Raw genomic sequence first — 12,228 nt, forward strand, 5'->3', positions numbered from 1 at the left:
GAGCTGAGATCACATAGACCATGCAGTAAAGCTGACCTAGCTGACCTAGCTAGGTAATGAAACTAGGACATAACAATGAGTCGCATTTTCTAAAACCAAAACATCAAACCTTTACAATATTTAATAAATGCAAATTATTCTAGTCTTCGTTACAGTTTCTCTAAAACAATAGATGATGAATACTTTTAAAAAATATTTATTTATTCCCTTTTGTTGCCCTTGTTGTTTTATTGTTGTTGTAGTTATTACTATTCTTGGATAGGACAGAGAGAAATAGAGGAGGGGAAAGACAGAGAGGGGGAGAGAAAGATAGACACCTGCAGACCTGCTTTAACGCCTGTGAAGCGACTCCCCTGCAGGTGGGGAGCCGGGGCTCGAACCGGGATCCTTATTTGCGCTTAACCCATTGCGCTACCGCCTGACTCCCTGATGAATACTTTTTATAAACGTATACAGGAATGGAATGTGGGAAGCCAACTTTGCAGTTTGGAAGTCCAGCCTCCCCCCCCCCCATAATAAGTGTCTGAAGTGGGGGAAGGAAATAAAAACACTCAGAGGCAAGGCACCTTGGACCCGTTGAGGTACTGGCCTGAAATGGAATTCTGGACACGTTTCTTAGGGCCATACATTTAACACAGCAGATTTTGACAAAATTTCCCACGAATTTGGATCTTTCACCAATTATGCAATTATTTGGGTTATGGATCTGAGGCATTTTCTCATTCCCTAACCTAGACTGGGAGAAGGTCAGAGACAGTGCTGGCCTTGACTGCAGGGCCCTTCAGGGATCTGGTGAGTGTGAGCACTGAAAGCTGTCTCAGCAGCAGCACATGTTGTTACCGCACACAGAACATGGAGGCTTTGATCTCTGACAGTGGCCCAGCAGTGCCATGGGGGATCTGTGCTCTGATAGCTGCTGTACAGATTCCACTATGAGGCTTGTGTCAGATAAGACTTTTCCACCATTTATGCCCTGACCTGGCTGCATACATCTCCCTTTTCTTTTATATAATTTGAGTGCATGCAACTGGATAGGGGTGTAGGTCGGACACGTATTCAGTCTTCAGAGTTTGATGTTGTTGGCTCGAGGGCCACTGTTTCTGCTGTTATATGATCACCAGGATCCATAAGGGCTTCTTCGATGTTTCTGCAAATACACAAGGAAAAACTTGTCCAAACATTAGTAACGGATCTTGTTTCTGTTTTAAATCTTTGACTCCAAGTCTTTTTAAGCATTTCTTAAAAAATATTTATTTATTTATTCCCTTTTGTTGCCCTTGTTGTTTTATTGTTGTGGTTATTATTGTTGTTGTTATTGATGTCGTTGTTGGATAGGACAGAGAGAAATGGAGAGAGGAGGGGAAGGCAGAGAGGGGGAGAGAAAGAGAGATACCTGCAGACCTGCTTCACCGCCTGTGAAGCGACTCCCCTGCAGATGGGGATCCTTACGCAGATTCTTGCGCTTCGTGCCATGTGAGCTTAACCGGCTGCGCTACCACCAGACTCTCCCCCGCCCCCCCCCACTCCAAGTCTTTTTAATACAACAATCTTTTTGCAGTGAAACCCTCTTGACCATAATGCCAATCAGTCAGAGGATTATCTGTGAAAAAAAAAATAAGGTTAACATAGTATGATTAAGTTTTGGGGCCAGGTGGTGGTGCACCTGGTCACACACATATATTACAGTGTGCAAAGACCTGGGTTCAAGCCCTCAATCCTCGCTTGCAGGGAAAAAAACGGGGATGCAGGTGTCTCTCTTTTTTTTTTTTTTTTTCGCTCTCTCTTCCCATTCCCTCTCAATTTCTGGCTATGACTATTCAATAAATAAAGATAATAAAAATTTAAAAAATAATATGATTAAGTTTCTTTTAGAGAGTAATATTCATATCCCCCCCTTTTTTTTAAATCGGAGCTTCAATGTGCGATTTACCCTTTCAGTGATGCTGCTGCAGTTGAGATCATTATTTCTGCCATCTCACAGCATCTACCAACCATTAGAACTCTTGTCCTTTCTTATTTATTTACTTCTTAGACTTTTCTTCCTGGCCTTACATTAAAAGGCATTCCTTTTACTTAAATCTTTCTTCAGGCATTTACACAAGGCATTCACATACCTTCAGTCCTTCTTTCTCTCTCTTTGTTTAAATTTTTATTTGTAAAACAGAAATATTGACAAGACTATAGGCTAAGAGGGGTACATTTCCACACAGTGCCCACCCCCAGAGCTTCATATCCCATTCCCTCCCTTGATGGCTTCCCTACTCTTTATCCCTCTGGGAGTATGGACCCAGGATCATTATGAGGTGCAGAAAGTGGGAGGTATGGCTTCTGTCTTTGTTTTAACACCAGCAAAACTTAACACACTGTAGTTTGCCTGCTTGTTTTTAATTCTGCCGCTTACACAGATTTTAAAAATACCCCGGCAACTGCTTTTTGTTTTCCTCCCTCTGTTCAGCATTGCCTGATAAGAGCATACCACTTCAAGGTTACTTCTGCAAGGCAGATGGTTTTAACTCTTAACTTACACTTTTAAGACAGTCAAGCCAGGCCTAGGCACCTTTCCTGTCTTCTTTATCTTATATACACAAACTCATGCTTCTACTTAACACAAACACATTTTTTGACGTAACACGGACCTTCTGCTGTGTACTAAGTCTTATCTCAAAGCCTTGGCAGTATATTCCCACTGATTTTTGTCATATAGCATATAATATTTATAAAACCCCATTCTTATTTATGCCTCTTACTCCAGCTGTTAGAAGGTTTGTTTCTTGCTATTAGCTCCACAGACATGCAAAGTTGCAAAAGCATATTTTGAATCGCTATAAATTTTTCTTTCTCTTTCTTTTTAAGTAGGAGTATCCTAATTAATTTTCAGAGTTTTGCCAAATCGGGGGAAGTGTTTATCACTTTATAGAAGTGAAAGGAGTACAAAGTATTAGATGAATGACCGGAAAATCTTAGCTCTGATTTTATCCTGGTCTACTTTAAAACTTTTTTTTTTTTTTTTTCAGGAGCTGCTTTCACTTTTGTTTTCTGTCCGGGCTTCCCCCGACGTGCTGACAAAGTCACGGAAGTAAGTTTGTTTGTTTGTTTTTAATCCAGAAGTGCTCCAAAACAGGTAAAATAGTTGCCTAATTACTAAATACTGTTGGGCGGGGTGTGTGTGTGTCTGTGTGTGTGTGTGTGTGTGTGTGTGTGTGTCAGTTGCCCGCCCTAATGTAGTTTCTTTTCCCAGTTTTTCAGATTTAACATTCCTTCTTTTAGGAATCCATAATTAAATTCTGCTACTGCTTAAAACCATTCTTTTTGTTTATCTGTTCCTTGCTTATCCCATTCTGTCCCCCCCCCCCCCCACTCATGGTTGGTTCAGGACTCTGGCGGCTGGGGCTTTCTCGCTCACTGTGCTCAGCCCTTGACTCTGGAGTCCCTTCTCTTTATTCAGCAGTCCTATCATCCCTGTTCAGGCGCCATTTGTGGGAGTTCAGCCCTCACAAGTGTCGGAAGGAAGGGAGGGAAATAAAAACACTCAGAGGCAAAGCACCTTGGAACTGTTCAGGTAATGGCCTGAAATGGAAGCCTGGACACCTTTATTAGGGCCATATATATTTATACAACAAATCTTGACAGACTGTCCCATGAATTTGGATCTTTCGCTCAAGCTCAATTATGTAATTATTTGGTTTATGGACTTGAGACATTTTCTCAATGCCTAATCTAGACTGGGAAAAGGTCGGAGACAGTGATGTCTTTTACTGTAGGTACCCTCAGGGATCTTGTGAGTGTTCACACGCAGCACACTGAAAGCATTTGTTTCTTTTTTAAAATACATATTTTTTTCTTATTTAATTATTCATGGGATAGAGATAGAGACACCTGCAGCACTGTTTCACCGCTCAGAAAGCTTTCTTCCCGTGGTCTGGGAGGTGGCGCCGTGGTAAAGCTTTGGACTCTCAAATATGAGGTTGCAAGTTCGATCCCTGGCAGCACATGTCCCAGAGTGATATCTGGTTCTCTCTCTCTCCTCCTGTCTTCCTCATAAATAAATAAAATCTTAAATAAATAAATAAATAAATAAATAAATAAATAAATAGGCTTTCCTTCTGCAGGGCAATCTGACTTTGAGCTCTAGGGCCTCTCCAGCCTCTGCTTTAGACGCTTTAGAGTTTGGTTGAATCTTGAGTTGCCTCTTCAGTTTCCCAAGTCTCCCAAATGTTCCCTGGATATAGATACATTTTGCCACTCAGTAACTGAGTAGTCCTTTCTGGGCCCTTTAAAATGTCACATAGCTTAGATGCGATTGCAACTATGACACCAGTCAGCAGTGCTGTGGGGCCTGTCTTCTTGAGACCTTCCCTTCCTCCCCTCCTGCTTCTGCTGTTTACCTGCAGTCACCAACCTTAAGACAGTGATGTCTTTTCCTTCACCAGAAACCCCAGTTATAAATCTGATGAAATTTGTGGAGTTATTTTGTTGTAATATTTGTTTTCTGGAGATGGGAGAACCAACTTCTTGAGACTCCATCCTGACAGTCACTTACTTTATTTTTCTACTTCAGATAGGTGTAAAGAGGGATATGCAGAGAACGAGAGAAAGGGATATTACAATGCCTCTTTACCACCTAGAGTTTCACCTAGTGCCATGGGGCTCCCATGTAGTCTTGGGCTTGAATCTAGACCTTGGTCATAATAAAGCATACACTCTATTAGGTAAACTATTTCCTGGCCCTGCATGATTGTACTATTATTATTATTATTATTATTTATTTTTTTGATAGGACTGAGAGAACTCAAAAGAGAAGGGGAAGACAGAGAAGGAGAGAAAGATAGACACCTGCAGACATGTTTCACTGCCTATGAAGCAGGTGGGAAGCTGGAGCTCTAACGCTGGTCTTTGCATTTCCTACCATGTGAGCTTAATTTGCTGTGCTACCCTCCCACCCCCTGATTATAATTTCAAAAAAATTATTTATTTATTTATTATTGGATGGAGACAGAGAAATTGAAGGGGAAGGGGAGATAGAGAGGGAAAGAGACAGAGAGACACCCAAAACCCTGCTTCACTACTCCTGAAGCTTTGCCCCTGCAGGTGGGGACCAGGGACTTGAACCTGGGTCCTTTCACACTTAAACCAGGTGGGCCACCACCTGGCCCTGATTGTAATTTTTTAAATATTTATTTAATTTATTTATTCCCTTTTGTTGCCCTTGTTGTTTTATTGTTGTAGTTATTATTGTTGTTGTCATTGTTGGATAGACAGAGAGAAATGGAGAGAGGGAGGGGAAGACAGAGAGGAGGAGAGAAAGATAGACACCTGCAGACCTGCTTCACTGCCTGTGAAGCAACTCCCCTGCAGGTGGGGAGCCGGGGTTCGAACCGAGATTCTTATGCTGGTCCTTGTGCTTTGCGCCACCTGTGCTTAGCCCGCTGCACTACAGCCCGACTCCCCCTGATTGTAATTTTTAAAAATTTTTTTATAAATTTGAAATTATTTCTAGATAAAAAGTCATTTTCAAGATGGCATGTTTTAGGCCTGTTAAAATAAGAGAATCTAAGACACGGTGTTACGTAATGGAACAAATGCATTTAAATTATTGTGACTGTTAGAAAAAAACTTTCTTTTTTCTTTTTACATTTATTTATTTTCCCTTTTGCTGGCCTTGTTGTTTTTTTATTGTTGTTGTAGTCATTATTGTTGTTGTTATTGATGTCGTCGTTGTTGGATAGGACAGAGAGAAATGGAGAGAGGAGGGGAAGATAGAGAGGGGGAGAGAAAGACAGACACCTGCAGACCTGTTTCACCATTTGTGAAGTGATGGCCCTGCAGGTGGGGAGGCAGGGGCTCGAACCAGGATCCTTATGCAGGTCCTTCTGCTTTGCGCCACATGCGCTTAACCCCTAACCCTATACGCTACTGCCCAACTCCCCCTCTCCCCCCGCAAAATAACTTTCTGTAAGTCAGTTGGTTGATTTACAAAACAGACGCATGAAAAACAAGTCGACAGTGCCGCACAGTGTTTTTTTTTTTAAGTCCCAGTTTAAATGTCTTCTTCCAGTCCATCTGTTTTTTTTTTATTTTTTAATATTTATTTTATTTATTTTCCCCTTTGTTGTTTAACATTGTTGTGGTTATTGATGTTGTTGTTGGACAGGACAGAGAGAAATAGAGAGAGGAGAGGAAGACAGAGAGGGGGAGAGAGATATAGACACTTCAGACCTGCTTCACCGCTTGTGAAGCGACTCCCCTGCAGGTGGGGAGCCCGGGGGCTCAAACTGGGATCCTTAAGGCAGTCCTTGAGCTTTGCACCTTGTGTGCTTAACCCGCTGCATCACCGCCGGACTCCCAGTCCATCTGTTTTTAATGCCAGGGGGAAAGCTACAGAGATTTCAAAATATATCAACCTGAAACCATTTGAAACATTCTCCTTCTTAGAAACAAACAGCACTGTCTGTTCAGCTTTTTGCATAGAAGACTAGATCAATTGAGAGAGAAGCAGCACAGCTGACTTCTTAGCTGACTAGGAAGTCTAATGGAATCCATTCACAGCTAAGACATTCCTTAGAAATTTGTAACTGGTTGTTTTGCTAAATGGAAAACGAGAGCATTGAGCATAGGGCAAAACGTTCCAACTGCTATGGATGGGCATGCCACTGTCTATCTTGAATAGAGTGCTTCTTGTATCCAATAAGTAGTTCTTACTGTACCTTCATCCAGTTCCAGAGATCCACTGTGCCTGAACTGGGACCAATTCCACATGGCACTCTGTCGCCATTTTGCTTTCTGTTTTCTCTTTTATCTTTCATCTCTTGCTTTGTGAACATGAAGCCCCTAAAGACAAACTCCACGTTCACATAAATGCAACTTAGATGTAAGGAAATTAATGTCCCACTGGGTGAACTGTCCATCAGAGGAGGTCTGAGCCTATTGAAATGGACTCTTCGATGAAGTATCTCTTGCTATACCTCTTGATGCTGTGCGATTGAGAAATTAGTGGTTTAGTACCAAGATGTGTGAAATTCTCAGTATTTCCTCCTCTTGGATGCCCTCCTAGATTTTTTTTTTCTTGCTTTGCTCTCCTTTTTTACTCAGTTCTCTAATAAAGCAGCCTCTATTTTGGGTTCTACTTTCTGTGGAATCATAGTTAATAATAGCTATTCGTTGCTTGATGCATATTAAAAATTGCAGAAAAATCAAAATCACTTGGTCTGTGTCTTTTCTTTGAGACTTATCACCCTCTAGTGGAAGCTATTTTTCACTTTCACTCATACTAAGACAGCTCCCTCCCCCCCCAAAAAAAAGTGTGTGTATGCTTACTGTTTAATATTCCGGGTAGAAAAAGGTCTGACTGACAGGGCAGAGAATAAAGAAGGCTGTTTTTACCACTCTAACATACCAGAATACTTACATATCTCTATTTATACCCAGAGGAATACTTATCAAAATGAAAGAAAAAAGTTAAGATTAACTGGATCCACATCATGTAATCTGAATTAACCATAAACAGAAAATAACAACTTCTATTGGATTTATGTATTTTAATTCTTGATAGAATGAGAGAGGAATGTTCAGGCCTCACAGCTGCAGTGCTGGGCCAGGAAACTGAGATGACACGTGTGCAAATCCTGGGCTCCACTACTGAGTTATCTCCCTTGTCTCAATGCTGACAACTATTCTTAATAATACTTTTCATTTATTTTTGAAGTAACCTTCATTTACAAGCCTATCAGTGTTTTAAAATGATAATTTTTAAAAAAATTTATTTGTTTTCACTTGTCTTTTTATTGTCGTTGCAGTTATTATTGTTGTTGTTATTGATGTCGTTATTAGATAGGACAGAGAGAAATGGAGAGGGAAGGGGGAAGACAGAGAGGGGGAGAGAAAGCCACCTGCAGACCTGCTTCACTGCTTGTGAAGCGACTCCCCTGCACGTGGGGAGCCAGGGGCTTGAACCGGGATCCTTAAGCTGGTCCTTGCGCTTTGCGCCACGTGCGCTTAAGCCGCTGCGCTACCGCCCGACTCCCCCACTATTTTTATCTTTAAGTGTATTAAATATACATGTTTATTATTTGGCTCTAAGTACTCCAGTATCTGTTTTGTGGTCTTGTTTCGATATTCTGTCTGTGAGCTTTCACTCACGGTTGGCTTCCTTCTCTGTTGGATTGTTTGAAGGCCTGTGTTTGTATGTGGGGGTGGGGCACGGCATTGCTTTGTCACTTGCTTTGATTTTCATCTTTCTTCTCAGTACGTAGTGCCAAGGCCTCATACGCGCATGTCCTCTGTCACTGAGATTCCATTACAGGCACCACATGTTCCCAGTAACACATAATTTCTCTCTTTTTTTTTATTGTTGTAATTATTGTTGTTATTGATGTAGTCGTTGTTGCATAGGACAGAGAGAAATGGAGAGAGGAGGGGAAGACAGAGAGAGGGACAAAAAGACAGACACTTGCAGACCTTCTTCACCGCCTGTCAAGCGACTCCCCTGCAGGTGGGGAGCCAGGGGCTCCAACTGGGATCCTTATGCTGGTCCTTGCGCTCCACCCACGTGCGCTTAACCACCCCCCCCTCTACCGCCCAACTTCCACATAATTTATTTCTTATGAGTATGCCTTTTCATGACCTTTCTTCAAAATAGCTGTTTCTAGTAACAGGCAAGGAATATGAATCCACCTGTCGACGCCAATATCCAGCGGGGAAGTAACTACAGAAGCCAGACCTTCCACCTTCTGCACCCCATAATGATCCTGGGTCTATGCTCCCAGAGGGATAAAGAATAGGAAAGCTATCAGGGGAGGGGATGGGATTTGGAATTCTGGTGGTGGGAACTGTGTGAAATTGTACCCCTCTTTCCCTATGATCTTGTCAATATTTTGTATTTGATAAATTAAAAAAAAATAGCTCTTTCATTTGAATCTGGTTCTTTCCTAGGAACCATTTCGCCTCCAAAGCACGAGTTTCAATATCTGGAGTTAATTTTGATTGTCATGAATGGCTGGGGGTGAGGGGACACTGCCACTGGCATCTATCGAGTAGAAGTGAGGCCAGGGACACCGCAAACCGTGACAATACACAGACTAGTCTCTACCACAAAGAGCTTATCTGATTCAAATGTGCCGAGACTGACAAACCGAGAATGATTTATAAGCAGTTTATATAAAGAGTAGAAATGCACCAAAGCAAATTGATTGTTTTGTTCGCTCTGGTTTACTTGTAAACCAGAAGAACCCTTGAGCTAAATGCAGCGCCTTCGCCCCCCCCCCCAATCCACCCCTATCCGCCCCCCCCCAGCCCCAGAATGTTTTAGTTCTGTTCCTTTCAGTACCTGACATCTTTGTTACTTGTAAGGAGAGGTGTGTGAGCCAAGGAATAGCTGCACCCTTCAGCTGGTGTACAGAAAGTTGTGCTCATTACATATTCATGTTTGCAAAAGCATTCTTCCCTTAAGAGATTCAGGGCAATTAATTCCTCAGAAACAACACTCATTAAACCTCAACATCAAAATAGCTTTAAAAAAGCAGACCTCATTTTTTTTTTTTTTAACTACATTTGAACTGAGAAAAGTCATGTAGCTTCCTCAGGTCAAGTGAAAGACGGGATGGTTGGATGTATCAAGAAGGCAGACCTACCATCTTCACTTAAGATTGTGTTCTCTCTCTTTTTTTTAATTTAATTTTATTTTTGAGAGAGATGCAGACACACACACACACACACACACACACACACACACAGAAACACCAGAGGACTGCTCTGCTCTGGTTTATGTGCAGGGGATTGAACCTGGGAATTAGGAGCCTCAGGCATGAGAATTTGTTTGCATAACCATTATACTGTCTCCCCCACCCAAGATTGTATTCTTCCTACATCATCTACTTCCCAAAATGAGTCTTTGGGAGGCCTACCAAGAAGCAAGTAACTGACCAGTACTGCAGTGCCACCATTCCCTGGAGTGTAGTTTCCCATAAGAAAGTATTAGAAATCTGGAGAAGCAGAAAGGCTAGAGTTTAAGGATTAGAAATCCCTTAGCCCTGGTAGCATTAACCTTCAGTTTTTCTGCTTCATATCTGTTCCCTGAGCAACTTGCTCAAACAGGGGTTTAAATTCCCACCATTCCCACCCCCAGAGTTCTGAATTTTCACTCTCCCCGCTGCAGTCCACCACAGTTCCCCTAAAGTTGTAGACATGGGCCAACCATCTTCTCTACAACTACCTGTCCACATTTATACATAGTCGTCCTTTCTTTTTCTCATTCAAATCCTCTCCTTACCTCTAAGCCACTCATGACATCACAACTATCTCCATCTGTCCCTCTCCTTTTCCTTCTCTCTCTCTGGGTGTTGATGGAGCCGGAGTGCAGAGTCCTCTTATCTTCATCCTATCACTTCTCCCCCGCTGGGAGTCTAGATCAAGGTTGCTTATGGGGAGCAGAAGGTAGGAGTTCTGGTTTCTGTAGCTGCTTCTCCGCTGAGCATGAACGTAGAAGTTGATTCACACCCCCAGCCTGTTTCTATCTTTCCCTAGTGGACCAGAACTCTGGAGATGGCGAGGGTCCAGGACACATTGGTCGTCTGCCCGGAAAAATCAGGGTGGAGTCATGGTAGCATCTGTAGTTTGGTGTCTGGAAGGTGGCAGGACCAGAGTTGAAGAGTTGCGAGGTTGACTTCTCAGGCTGGTATCTCTGGTTACAGTCCCGAGTAGGATTTCAATAGCAGCATAATGCGGGGTGGCAGCACCAGTAGCGATTTGGTTGAAATCCACAAAGGTGGTATGGCGGTAAGGAATCATAGAGAAGGAATTTCAAGAAGTATGGGTATGTGCTAGAGGTATCAGGTCTAGGAAAAATGAGGGTCTTAAAGAGGATGCAAGGGGGTTCTTATAGTCTTAGAGAGAGTTAAAATATCAACAATTAATTATTATAGCCAGGTTAGTTGGGGGGTTTAGTATCTATATTAATCTACTTGACTTCACGATGCTTTGAATCCTTTTAGTGATATCTGGACCTCTTTGTATTTTAAATACTTACAAGGTCAAAAGTTCTTGACCTGTCTGGCCTAAAGCTATAGTTGATTTAGATGTTTGCAGAGCTATAATTTCAGACACATTTTTAGAGATCTATGAGCAGTTAATCCCCTTCTCAGAGTTTGATCATTTTGCAAATCTAGGATAAATATTTGTGCTTAGGGCTATGGCCTAGGCAGTTGTGGAACTTGAGATAGTAAATCTACCCACCTCCTTCACGTGTCGTATTACTATTGATAAGACTAAATAGTGATAGGACTAGAGTTTCACATCTTCCCCGCCCCCGAAAGTCTGTGCCCTCCCCCTAGGTAACCCAATTTAAATATGGGTTGTGTTGTGTCTAGTTGCTTATTTTAAGTATGTGTGTTCAGTTCTCTAAATTCCACATATGAGTGAGACCATCCTGTAGCTTTCCTTTACCTCTTTGCTTATTTCACTGATCATAATTTTCTCAAATTTCATCCATTTTATCCCAAAGGATATAAAATCATCTTTTTTATTGCTGAGTAGTACTCCATTGAGTATATGTCCCATAACTTTTTAACCAGTCAGCTGGAGGGCCATTTTGGTTGCTTCCAAATTTTTGCTATTGCGGATAATGTGACTATGAACATGGGGGTGTGTATATCCCTTCGAATTAATGATATTATCTCTTTTGGATAAATGCCTAGGAGTGGGATTGCTGGGTCATAAGGCATTTCCATCTGTATTTGCTTAAGGATTCTCCATACTGTTCTCCATAATGGTTGAACCATTTTGCATTCCCACCAGCAGTATATTAGAGTTCCTTTCTCTCCACATCCTTTCCAATATTTACCTTCTCCTGTTTTGACAAAACAAGAGAAGGTAAATGTTGGAAAGGATGTGGAGAGAAATCTAGGTCTTTTACTATGGAAGTCCTTGAAAAAGAAGCTGCTTTCAACCTCATTTAGGCCATTGACAAAATTTCAGTGTGGTTTTGATTTGCATTTCTCTGGTGATGAGTGAACTAGAGCATTTCTGCATATGTCTGTGAGTCATGTATATCTCTTTTTTGGAGAACTGTCTATGCATGTCCTCTGTCCACTTTTTTTATTGGATTGTTTATTTTTTCTTTTTGTGGATATCTCTATATTTGTCATTCCAGAAACTGTGCCAAATGTTTTGTAGTCCTTACCTATTTTATTTTATTTTTTTTGCCTGAAGGGTTATCGCCAGGGCTAGTGCCAGCAC

The 12,228-nt window shown here is 41.7% G+C and overlaps 1 protein-coding gene across 3 annotated transcripts in view; it reads left to right on the forward strand.

Moving 5' to 3' along the window:
• Positions 1-2,813: 2,813 nt before the first annotated feature.
• Positions 2,814-12,228, forward strand: part of LOC103115837 (methylcrotonoyl-CoA carboxylase beta chain, mitochondrial-like) — a 95,705-nt gene continuing 86,290 nt past the window's right edge. Inside the window, exon 1 of one of the 3 annotated variants that reach the window (XM_016189363.2) lies at positions 2,814-3,121. The gene's annotated coding sequence lies outside the window, so the exon portion shown is untranslated. Of the gene's footprint in view, positions 3,122-4,841; positions 4,865-12,228 lie in introns of those variants that run through there. The other 2 variants (XM_060206397.1, XM_060206398.1) reach the window with 2 other exon arrangements.

This window comes from Erinaceus europaeus, chromosome 13, assembly GCF_950295315.1.
Source record: "Erinaceus europaeus chromosome 13, mEriEur2.1, whole genome shotgun sequence".
Lineage (NCBI taxonomy): Eukaryota > Metazoa > Chordata > Mammalia > Eulipotyphla > Erinaceidae > Erinaceus > Erinaceus europaeus.